This window comes from Saimiri boliviensis, chromosome 11, assembly GCF_048565385.1.
Source record: "Saimiri boliviensis isolate mSaiBol1 chromosome 11, mSaiBol1.pri, whole genome shotgun sequence".
NCBI lineage: Eukaryota > Metazoa > Chordata > Mammalia > Primates > Cebidae > Saimiri > Saimiri boliviensis.
The window spans coordinates 54,457,576-54,470,491 of record NC_133459.1 but is presented as its reverse complement, the minus strand read 5'-3'; the positions used below and the strand labels follow the sequence as shown (position 1 = coordinate 54,470,491).

General features: G+C 39.2%; 1 long non-coding RNA gene across 1 annotated transcript in view; it reads left to right on the top strand.

Annotated features, from left to right (window-relative positions):
* Nucleotides 1-11,441, top strand: part of LOC141580402 (uncharacterized) — a 132,078-nt gene extending 120,637 nt beyond the window's left edge. Inside the window, exons 3-4 of the long non-coding RNA XR_012512605.1 lie at nt 373-428; nt 9,054-11,441. This is a non-coding gene — a long non-coding RNA (uncharacterized LOC141580402). The remainder of the gene's footprint in view (nt 1-372; nt 429-9,053) is intronic.
* Nucleotides 11,442-12,916: the final 1,475 nt, after the last annotated feature.

The following is a 12,916-nucleotide window of genomic DNA, read 5'->3' as shown; positions in this document are numbered from 1 at the left end:
AATCAGAGTGTGATTTTGTAGCTCCCCTCTGTATAAAATGAAGGCAATACTTTTGTGAGAGGTGGTTGGGAAAATAAAAATGAAAACTTGTTCCTTCTGTAAAGAACAGATAAGAGTGATATGCTTAATATGTTAGCTTAATTTCAATCACCCGTGCCCACTTCCCACTGGTGAGCAGGCTCTGTGTACAGCAATGCTTCCTGTGTCTTTGGGGTGGTGAGAAGGAAGGCATTCAGGAGCACATTTCACCATAAGCAGATTGTTAGTGTTTATACCACAAATCCTCTCCACTCCAGTCACCCACACTTGTTACCACACTACCTCCTTTCTTTTCTGTCATAGCATCACAATACTGTTTGTGTATTTTTATAGGTTTATTGTACATCTCTAGAAGGGGAAGGACAATATCTGACTTCTTTGAAACTCAGGTAAGTGGTAGCCATGTAATAATTGATTGATTAATGATGTCATTACTTCCCTGGGGCCCCAGAAAACCTATTTTTATACATCCAAGGTGGCCAATCCATATGTGGGTACATTTTTGATCCAAGAGAAAAATAGTTTATAGAATATACTTATTTCTTCGATCACTGTTCACTAATGTATTTTGCTAATTTCATTTTACTTTTCAAACCCAATGGATTATTAGCATTTTAATAAACATCTAATTTAAAATGTTTGTGAATTAGGACTCAAATATATGATCTATTTAGACTTTTTTAGTGAAATACCAGTATTTTCTTATAAAACAAAACACCTAAAACACCATGTCGAATAATTCTATATCCTAACTTTGCTTTCACTGTAATGTTTTCCAAGCCTTTTCTTCACTCTTAGTGTTGTTGGGGGTGATGGCAGGGAGGAGTAAAGCTTCTCTCACCTATGACCCATTGTATATTGTGGGAAATAAGTTCTAGGATGATTTTTCAGACTATTTCTTCCAAAGAACATATGTGCTATGGTCTGAATGTTGGTGCCTTCCCAAAATTTACATGTTGGGACTGAGTACCCAATGTGATAGTATTAAAGAATGGAGTCCTTTGTAAATCATTGAATTGTGAGGGCTCCAGCCTCATGAATGGTATCAGTGTCTTTACAAAAGAGGCTGAAGCTAGCTTCCTAACCATTCCACTATGTGAGAACACATAAAAAGTGCCACATATGAACAACAGGTCCTCATTAGACACCAAATCTGCTGGCACCTTGACCTTAGACTCCCCAGCCTCCAGAGCTGTGAGCAATAAATTTATATTTATAAATTATGTAGCTTAAGGTATTTTGTTTTAGTAGCCTAAAAGAACTAAGGAAGAAATTCCTATAAGAAGCATGGTACTTCTGTATGAAATACCTAAAAATTCAGAGGTGGTTTTGTAAATGGAAAATGGGTAGAGGCTGGAAGAATTTGAAGGATCATACTAGAAAAAGTATGTATTTTTAAGGGCAATTTTGGCAAGGGTTCAGAAGAAGAGGCATTCAGAGAACACTTCAGCCTTCTTAGAAATTATCTAAGTGGTTATGATCAGAACATTCATAGAAATATAGATGGTAATGACCATTCAATGAGGTCTGAGATAGAAGTGAGGAACGAGGTATTGGAAACTGGTGGAAAGGCAATTCTTGTTATAAAATGGCAAACAACTTGACTGAATTGCATTTGTGTCTCAGTGCTTTGCAGCAGGTTAGAACATCTGAGCAATACAAGAGAATATTTGGCAGAAGGAATATCTAAATAAAATATTGAGGACACAGCATGTCTTCTCTTTACTGTTTATAGTAAAATGTGAGAAGAGATAAATGAATTAAAGAAGGAATTTATAGTCAAAAGGGAAGCAGAACTTAAAGGTTTGAAAAATTCTTAGCATGGCCATGTTGTAAAGAATGAAAAAGCATGCTTAGGAGAGAATGCAAAGAATGTGTCCAACTGCCCATATGATAAGAAAATTATTGTGTATGGGTGGAAGGCTGGTGCAATTAATCAAGACAATGGAAGGATGACTCCCAAGGCATTTTGGAGATCTTCAGCATTCTCCCGTCTATCACATGCCCAGAATGCTAAGGCCTTAAGAGTAGAATGATTTCAAGGCTCCACTCTCCACATTTTAGTGGTGTTCCTTGACCACCCCAGCTGTCAGTCAAGTGGGCCTAGGTGCAGTTCGGGCTGCCTCTTCAAAAGACACAAATGGTAAACCTTGACAAATGTCCATATGAAGCCATTTTCACCATGGTGCAGAATGCATGAGCAGTGGCTACATCCACCTAGATTTCAGGGTACAGAACACCTGAGTGTGGCTACATCCACCTATATTTCAAAGGATGCCCCAAGAACCTTGAGGCCCAGGCAGAAAACTGCCACACTGGTAGGACCACTGCAGAGGGCCCCACTAGGGCAATTCCCAGTGAGGCCATGGGAGCAGGTCCACACCCAAGACCTGAGACCAATAGAGCCACCAGCATTCAATTTCAGCCTGGAAGAGCAACAGGCATGAGACTCCAACCTGTGAGAGTTGCAGTATGGGTTAACGCCATGGGATAGAGCCCCCTAGGGCCTTGGAGGTCCAACCTCCCACTCCATTGTATCCAGAGGTGGAGCTTTGAATCAAAGAACTTTATTCCGGCCAGGCACAGTGGCTCACACTTGCAATTCCAGCACTTTGAGAGGCCAAAGTGGGAGGATTACTTGAGCCCAGGAGTTAGAGACTGCAGTGAGCTATGAGCATGCTACTGATCTCCAGCCTGGGCATTAGAATAGGACCCTGACTCTTAAAAAAGTTTAGTTTGGAGCCTTAAGATTTAATGTTTGTCTTACTGAGTTTTGGATTTGGTAGGGACCTATTACCTCTTCCTTCTTTCCTATTTCTCCCTTTGAAGGGGGAGTGACTATTCAATGCCTGTCCCACTATTCTATTTTAGAAACATGTAACATGCTTAATTTCATAGGCTCACAGCTGGAGAGCAATTTTCTTCAGGATGAATCATACCTTGAGTGTCATCTATATTTGATTTAGATGTTATTTAGATGAGGCTCTGGATTTAAGACTTTGGAGTTGGTGCTGGAACAACACCAGCTATTATTTGGGGCTCTTGGGATGGAACGAATGTATTTCACATATGAGAAAGACATGGATATTGGGGGCCCAGGGTGGAATGATATAGTCTGAATGTTTGTGTTCCCCCCAAAATTCGTATGTTAGAACTTAATACCCAGTGTGACCAAATTAAGAAGTGGAGCCTTTGGGAAGTGATTAAGTGAGGAGGGCTTCATCCTCATGAATGAGATCATTGTCCTTATAAAAGAGGCTCGAGCAAACTTCCTTGTCTCTTTTCACCATGTGAGGGAACAGCAAAACGGAGGCAGAGAGCAAGCCCTCACCAGACAGCAAATCTGTTGGCACCTTGATCTTGGGCTTTCTAACCTCCAGAACTATGACCAACAAATTCCTAATGTTTATGAATTACTCTGTCTAAAGTATTTTGTTATAGCAGTGCAGACTAAGACAATGTGTGTGTATGCATGTATGTGCTTTATATGCATATGCATGCACACATATATTTGCATGTGTGTTTTATCTACACAAAAACTGGCACCAGGTACACACGTATGTATGTATGTATGTATGTGCAGTATATGAAGGGAAATCATAGAGTCATAAAGGCAAAACCAGAGGCTCCTCAACACTATTAGTCCAATTCCCTTGTTTTAGAGTTGGGGAAACTAAAGCCCAATGAGGTCAAGTGACTCTTTGGAGATCAGGCATTCTATGAATGCCAGAGGGTGCTTCTCATGCAGAGCTCCTGACTTTGGTTGAGAGCCCTTTGCAAGAGCCAGGCTGCCTTCAGTCAATGTGTCTCCCATCTGGCTGGGAATTGGGTCCACATGACCAGCCTAGACACACACCACTCCATTTAAAGACCATGATGAGAAGGCTCAATTTATTGAACCCCATCAGTGAGACAGCTCATTTGGCACCTCTTCCATCCACAGGAGACTTTTCACCATACTGTCCTCTAAGCCTCATTGTTTTTACATCAGGAAATTGGAAAAGACTTTGTGCCAAAAATGCTGTGCTGAAATTATAAAGCCAGATACAGCTGCTGATGGAGGGCGTCTGTGGGAGGGAGGGGGGCCACAAGGAGAGGCACGGCTAGGGAGGGGAGAATCGGCATAATGATGGAGAAATGAGAAGAGAGATGATGAAAGACCCCATGAGAGACGAGAGACAGGAACAGAGAGGCACTGAAACAAGGATGAGATACAGAGACAGGGGAGAAAGGAGGAGGGAGCAAGAAAAAAACAGAGGAAAGGTGAAGGCGGAGATGCCTTCAGGATGTCCAAAAGTCAGAAGACAGAAAATAAGAGGGTTTTTAAATAGCATACTAGTTAAGTTTTCAAGTAGTATGTTCAATCTACTTTTCTTTAACCTCAGATATTTTTTTCAGATGAAGTAACTCCATATTTAAAACATTAGGCCAGCTTTTAATCTGAAAAGCTCAAATAAACACACTTCTTTTTTTTTTTTTTTTTTTTGGATTTTCAGGATTTTTTGTTTTGTTTTGTTTTGTTTTGAGATGGAGTTTCACTTTTGTTGCCCAGGCTGGAGTGCAATGGCATGATCTCGGCTCATTGCAACCTCTGCTCCCGGGTTCAAGTGATTCTCCTGCCTGAGCCTCCTGAGTAACTGGGATTACAGGCATGTGCCAAGTACCTGTGATTACAGGCATGTGCCACCACGCCTGGCTAATTTTGTATTTTTAGTAGAAAAGCAGTTTCTCCATGTTGGGCAGGCTGGTCTCAAACTCCCAACCTCAGGTAATCCTCCCACTTTGGCCTCCCAAAGTGCTGGGGTTACAGGTGTGAGCCACTGTGCCTGGCCAGTATTTTCAGGATTTTTGTAGTATACTGACACCTTAGAAAGAGAGAGTGAAGAGAGGAGAAAAAGGGGAAGGAGAGAAAAGAGGAGCCAGGGAGAGGAAAACTTAGAGCTTGAAATAAGATATAAAGGCAGATTCAGAAACTTAAAGAAAGAGCGTGCTTATGTACCTGGACTGAGGCATATACAGCGCGACTCTGTAACTTGTTCTCAGAAGTGAAGAAGGCAGGAGGTCTGCAATAGGAAATCCTAGAAAAGCAACAGCCATGTGTTTTCATTGTTCAACTCCCACTTACGAATGAGAACATGCAGTGTTTGGTTTTCTGTTCCTGTGTTGGTTTGCTGAGGATGGTGGCTTCCAGCTTCATCCACATCCCTGCAAAGGACATGATCTCATTCTTTTTTGTTTCTGCATGGTATTCCATGGTACGTATGTACCACATTTTCCTTATCCAGTCTATTATTGATGGGCATTTAGGTTGGTTCCATGTCTTTACTATTGTAAATAGTGCAACAATAAACATATGCATTCATGTGTCATTATACTAGAATGATTTATATTCCTCTGAGTATATACCTAGTAATGGGATTGCTGGGTCAAATGTTATTTCTGGTTTTAGATCTTAAAGAATTGCCACACTGTCTTCCATAATGGGTGAACTAATTTACGTTCCCACCAGCAGTGTAAAAGCGTTCCTATTTCTCCACATCCTCTCCAGCATCTACTGTTTCTTGACTTTTTAATAATTGCCATCCTTACTGGCATGAGATGGTATCTCACTATGGTTTTGATTTGCATTTCTGTAATGATCAATAATGTTGAGCTTTTTTTCATATGTTTGTTGGCCACATAAATGTCTTCATTTGAGAATTGTCTGTTCATATCCTTTGCCCACTCTTTGATAGGATTTTTCATTTTTTTTTCTCGTAAATTTGTTTAAGTTCTTTGTAGATTCTGGATATTAGCCCTTTGTCAGATGGGTAGATTGCAAAAATGTTCTCCCATTCTGTATGTTGCCTATTTACTCTGATGATAGTTTCTTTTGCTGTGCAGAAGCTCTTTAGTTTTACTAGGTCAAGTGGGAGTTGAACAATGAAAACACATGGACACAGGGAGGGGAACAATACATACCAGGGACTGTCAAGGGATTGGGGGTGAGGGAGAGAGAGCATTAGGACAAATACCTAATTCATATGGGGCTTAAAACTTAGGGGATGGGTTGATAGGTACAGCAAACCACCATGGCAGATGTATACCTATGTAACAAATCTGCACATTCTGCACATGTATCCCAGAACTCAAAGTAAAAATTAAAAAAAAAAAAAGAAGAAAAGAAAAAGGAAAGCAACATCCAAGTGACTTTCTAAGAGGATTTAAGTGGAGATGGAGGTGGAGTTAGGGTGATGTATGGTGTGGCCATACATCGGAAGCTCTCTTTTAAAGAATGAATTGGAGAGTTCTTTCCTGTGAATGAATCTGAGGAAAAAAAAGAAAAAGAAAGAAAGAAAGAAAGAAAGACAGAAAGAGAGAAGGAGAAGAAAGAAGGAAAAGAAAGAAAGAGAAAGAGAAAGGAAGGAAGGAAGGAAGGAAGGAAGGAAGGAAGGAAGGAAGGGAGAGAAGAGAGAAAGAAGAAAACGAAAAATCTTTTTTCTACCTTGATTATTTATACTGTAAGTTTAGGAAGTGTTATAGACTGATTTGTGTTCCTCAAAATATATATGTTGAAGCCTTAACATATATTTGGAGATAAGGCCTTTAGGAAGTCAATGAAGGTTAAATGAAAGCATAGACTGGGGTCCTAGTCTGATGTCCTTATAAAAAGAGGAGGAAACACCAGAGATTCAATCTCTCTCTCTTTCTGTGTGTTTGTGTGTGTGTGCCTGTCCAGATAGAAAAGGCCATGTGACTCTGACATTCATTTTACAGATAGTCAGAATGTGACTATCACATTCATCTTACAGGCAAATGATGTTACTCCTTTTAAGATTCAGTTTCCTGAAGGTTTCATATCAGGTAAGCAGCACAGGCTGAAATTGTGTCTTCTGACTGTCTTCCATGCTGACTTCAGCCAAAAATCCTTCTTCTTTAGAAGGAAGAAGTTAAAACCTACTTGGAGTTACCACTTATTTGACTCTATCTGAAAAATAAAATGTGTTCTTTCAGGGCTCAATGTGATCATAGCCAGGAATTTTTGGCAAAGATTTTTATTATCACAAAATGTTCTGCTCTACTAATGGGTTGAAGGGGATGGTGAAGCGTGACATCCATCCATAATACATGGGGCGAGGAGGAATGGGGGCAGTAAGAGGAAGGGTAAGCAGAGCCCCTTTGGAAATAGGGACACCATGTGATCCACTGTAAGACTGGAAGTTACACTAAACAGAGAGGAAGACTGTTGAAGTCCTGGAACTTAGGAGAAATCCAATACTGGAGCTTCAAGGCAGAATAATTTAGAAATTTGGGGCAAAAAAATAGAAAATGACATCTGATACAGGAAAATGTCTTTGACCTGGACAATAACATAAAATTAGCCTGCACTGCATGTTGGGAATGCAGGGTTTTCAAAAAAGAGGATTTTGGCAACGATTAGTGACTTTGCTTTGTGCAAAGGAAAAATTCAATCGCACATTGGTACAAATACTTTTCCCTTTGACTCCTGGGGTGAAAGTTTCAAAATGCATGTATTAAGCACCTGTCTACCCATAGCAGTGGCCCAATAAAAAATATTTCCTTCTGTTGGCTTTCTTCTTTATTCTTCTCCTGTTCCTCACCCCTCCTTCCTAGATGCACGTCTTAATGTAAACTACCTGCATACAAGACTTTGTCTCAGATTCTGCCTTTGGGGAAACGCAGGTTAAGATAATTGGTTGCAGAAGAGGTCCTAGAATTCTGACCTTCTGGATGAGTTTCTTGAGGCTCCTTATATTCTGTTGGATTAAAGTCCCCAGTTCCCAAGCTGGGGGACACTTATATCAGGAGACACACTAAGATATCTACTAAGCTTCAAACTGTGTTTCCGTCTGGTCATCTGCACTCCTCATCATCGTTATCAGTGGTTAAAAAAGCAGAGAGAGTTGTTGGACTGGTGGAGATAATGGACCCTGAATGTGTAGAGCAGCTAGGGTTGATGCCATAAAATAGATGTAGGGCTGAGTATGTCTGGAATTTAATTGAATCAATAGGATAATTCTTGATATTTCCTTGCACATGGTCGTAATGGTGAACAGGCAACTGAAGCAACCAGGCACACAAGAGCAGCCAAGGGCAGAGGTCTTTAGGGATGAAATTCTGAGGCATCCAACAGGAAAGCAGCCTAGGCCAGCTGAAGTATTGGTTAGAGTGAGGGAAATCTCTAAAGGATGTTGGAGGAGGGAGATGAATGCTAATGAAGGCTTGGGACAGCTGTGGCTATGACTATTTAGCTTGCTTCCCTTGTAGAACAGCAGCTAGGTACCTCCTTGGAGGAGGTGAGCTTAATGAAAAGCACAAGCAGTCTGAGTGTGGCCAAGGATGGACCATATTAGATGACTTTTATGAACCACTTCAAACCCTCTCAGCACAGTGTTATTTTAACCAACAAAACCAGGAAAGATCCAAGTGTGAATACATTAATTTCCTTGACCAGCAGAATTGAGAGCCAATTAATAAGTTCTTCCTCCTTTCACCACCCTTGGAGTAGGGTTCTAAGATCCATTCTAGAAGGTTCCTTAGAAGGTCTCATAGCATCAAGTATCACTCTGCCACAATAGTGACCACCTCAATCATATATCCTCATACTGGTTTTCTTTCTGTCTTGCATTTGCCCTGCTCCTCACACCTGCTTCTGGGAATCATTTCCAGAATGAACTATCTGCACACAAGACTTTGTCTTAGAGTCTGCTTAGTGTCTGTTTTGCGGGGGAATCTATCTTGGGACAATGTAGCTATGAAGTCTATGGTTGCAACAAGTAATTAATCTAACAATACTATTTTCAGTAAATAATATATCATTTGATTTTTATTTATTTGTTTTGGAAACTGCCTATTAATTATGGAATATTCAATTATTCACATTTGTTACTGCACTTGTAGTTTTCAAAAGTGTGTTTTTCTTGAATTCTTTCTTGCTGTTTATTGTTACACATGGTATTTGCCTTGCTATTTCTGGTTCTCATAATAATGACATTTGGGTTTTTTTTTTAAAGGGCTACGGATGCCAGTGAAATGTCTAGTGCCCAGATGGGTGAGTAATTGCTCGTATTTGCTGTGAGACTTTTTTTCAGTCTGTTGCTTAATTTCTACTTTAGCGTGTTTTTAAAATCTTGGTCTTATATTTAAATTATTAATAAATAGGGAATGGTTAAGGGAATTGGACTATATGTACCAAAATAAATAATACTAGTTCCTAAGACTACAATTATTACCGAAAACATATTTATGGTATGGCATTAAATAAAAAAGAGAAGACAAGCTGTATTATACTGAAAGCAATAACTACAAAAAAAAGACTGATAGTGACTCTTCTAAGATGCTAATAACTGCAGTATTCTAGTCTTGAGCTCAAGGACAAAACTATTTTGAAAATCCTACCTAATGCTGTTACATTTTAAAAAATTAAAAATAAATAAGTTAAACACACACAATTTTTAATGTTAAGTAAACTGATGTAATTCAAATGTCATTGAGCCTGTCTTTTCCATGCAAATGGTAACACGCAGAGCTTTGTTCTTTCATTTGGAAAAAGTCACACTTTGTTAATAATAACATCCCAATCTCTTGAGAGATTGCCGAGCAAAGGCACAGAGCTTTGGAATGCTGGGCCCTGCCCCTGCTTTCAGGATATTTGGAGAACATTTCCCTGGAAGCTACAGGAACAATGAGTTTGCCTTCTTTCAGTGGCCCCCTCAAATACATGTAACTTACAGGAGCTTAAAGACGTACATTTGTAAAAGCCATTAGTGTCGATTAATGTAGACAAATGATTGAAATTGGGACACTGGGAAGTGCAACTCCACACCTTGTACCATTTATGGGCAGGAAATGAGGAACAATTAGGTTGGTGAGGCTGGAAAACAGCCCTCCAGCCCTGCCTGCATGGGGTCAGCTTCAGGAAAGCTCCATGGGGGTGTAATGGGAAAAGGGGCCGGGGCCAGGACAGCGACAGATGGGAGCAACAGGCCACATTTATGGCCAAAGCAGATTTCTCAGCTCAGCCACCCCATATTCAGTGTTGCGTATAACATTGATGACAACTGAAATTTTTTGGCTCTTTACAAATAGTTTTGGGTTCTTATAACCATCTTGGAAGTATACTCATGTAGTTGTAGCTTTGCTTATCCATTTTTTTTTCTGTCAATAAATATTTTCTGAGGATTTAATCTGCTCAAGGGATCACACATTAAATAGTCATCATCTTTACCTTCACAGAAGTTACATTTTAGGCAATTTCTAGGTAGTATGGTAGCAGATGAAGTTATATGGGAGTGTATAGGACAGCCCTTAAATCCAGTCTTGGGTGTTCTGGAAGGCTTCTCATAGGAGGTGAGGTCCAAGGCAAGACATGATGTTAAATATAAATGCTCATTTTAACAATAAGAAAATTGATTTAGAGTTTAAGCAACTCTCATGGCATCAAAAAACAAAGCGGAAGCCGACTTTGGTTTCAAAGTCAAAGTAACACAAACACATTTTTTTTCCTAATAGGAACTGACTCACTTAAGTGCCTAACACTTTTTAAAAACATTTTATTTTTCATTGAAATATTTGCAAAAAGTTATATTTTATGCCTTTCACTTAAGCAGTAGAGGAACTAGATGGCTCTAAATTCTCTTCATACACATTTTTTTTTTCTAAAAGAAACATTTAATAGGAACTTATCAACAGAAGCCATGTCTGTGTCTTGGGCAGCAACAAGACATGCTGATAGATCCCTGTGCAATTACGCCTCAGACCCAGAGCTTATGTTCCATAAGGAATGGGCAGTTCAGAAAGGATACGTAGGACAATTGAAGTATGTATGATAACATCAAGATTGTTTGACCTAAGGGCAGGAGTTAGGGTAAATGCTTGCTCTTACACGAGAAACAATAGATAAACTAGAAATTTTAGAGGCCTTCCTGGAACAGTGGCAGATCAGAAGCCAACTTGGCGCATCAGCTTTCAAGATGGAGTTGCTTCAGCCTCCATATTCCACCTCCCTAATCTGGCTCTTACAATCTCATGCGCCCTTCTCTTTCATAATGGTCCTTGGGTGTTTAGGAAGGGTGCTTGGTATTGAAAACAGAAACTGATCCAGGCCCAGTGGGATTCTGGGGAAGATTCACAGGTTTTGCTGAATCATGTTTAGTCCTCAGAGTACTATGATTTCGGTTTCCTCTGAAATAAAACAATGAGAGATAAATAACATTAATAATTTGAATAGTAGATCTATAATGCACACAAAGATTACGGTCAAAAAAAAAATTTGTATGGCATTCATTAAGGAGCATGAGGAAAATTAAAACCCAGCTCTTTTAGAAAGACTTCCTGCAGCCAGGCGAGGATTCAGGATTTAGCTGAAAATGTAGGCAAATAATAAAAACTTAACACAATGGTCAGGGATAGAATCTAAATTTTTTTCTCATCTAGTTTCTGTATTTTTTATCAGAATACATTATAATAGGACTAATTTATTTGCAAAATAAATTTTAGTCTCTTTATACCTGGCCTGTTTACTTGGATAAAATGTAGCAAGAATAGTGATCAGTCACATAGACTCCTTTTAAGTTGTCTTTGCTGGAACTTTTACATTCTCTTAATAAAATTTATTCAAATATAAACTAGTCCAATAAATACAAGGCACTTTGCTTCACCCTAAAGGTCACACAAGCAAATTCCATAGTGTCCCTGTACTCCAGGGATTTACAGTCTCACAAGAGGTTGAGACAAGAATTAGAACAGAATTTCTCAAATTGTGCTTTGTGAAATGTGCAAGTAAGAAATTCCTTCTGAGTATAATTGAGACATTTAAAAATATCTAATAAAGATATGTAATATTTCACTAAGGCCTTAAAGTGGGTGGCAGGGGACACGATCATCCTTATAAGCAAGCATTTGTATAACACGATAGTACTTTGAGTTACTACATTTTGATTTTTATTTTGAATGTGGTGCATTATTGTGATAAGGCACTATATCTGCTGTTGGGTTTTTCTTTCTCCTCATCGTCAACTACATCTATTCAATATCCACTTTCCAATCAGCTAGTTAATATAAATGCACCGCTAGTTTGATGCTTAAAATTGTGTTTGGACTGGAAAAGTTGATAACTTATTGAAGCATATGGTAGATTAGATAAAAGTTCAAAACATTCTAAGGAAAGGCATAACACAGGGATCGTTAGTTCAAAAGCACAAAACACAGATGAGAGAAGTGGCTGAATGTAAGGCAACAGGAAATCTGGGCATGGATGATGCAGTGGGAAGCATGTGCCCTTTTTAAATGGGGAATGCTGTTACTCAGTACAAGTGGATTGTGGCCAGGCAGCAATAGATTCTTACAGTTGCTAGACTTTCTGATTTCCAAAAGGAAGCTGAGAATCAGGATTTTTTGGTATGTGTATAATCTGCAAAATGTTAAATGTTGGCAATAAATCACTGTTTTAAAATATAGCACATGAAACAATTACAGTTAAAATAATCCGCAGATGGAATCCTACCTACAAGCCAAATGGCCTAGTAATAATAACAACAACTAAACTAAACTTTTTGAGCACATTTTTAAGTGCCTTATTCATATGGCTCATTTAATTCTCACAATAAACCTTTGGAAGCAGGGATGAAAGTGTTGCCCATTTTACAAATGAAGAAATTAGATACAAAGAAGTTCAATAATTTTGCAACGATACCCAGGTAGCAATTGCCATGGCCAGCCTTCAATCCGAGGCAGTCTGATTCCAGAATTTACATTCACAAGTAGTATACTATGCTGTTTCTCAAAATGAATGGCTTTTGTACAAAGATTCTATGCCAATTATTTGTTTGTTTGTTTTGAAATAGGGTCTCACTCTGTTGGCCAGGCTGGAGTGCAG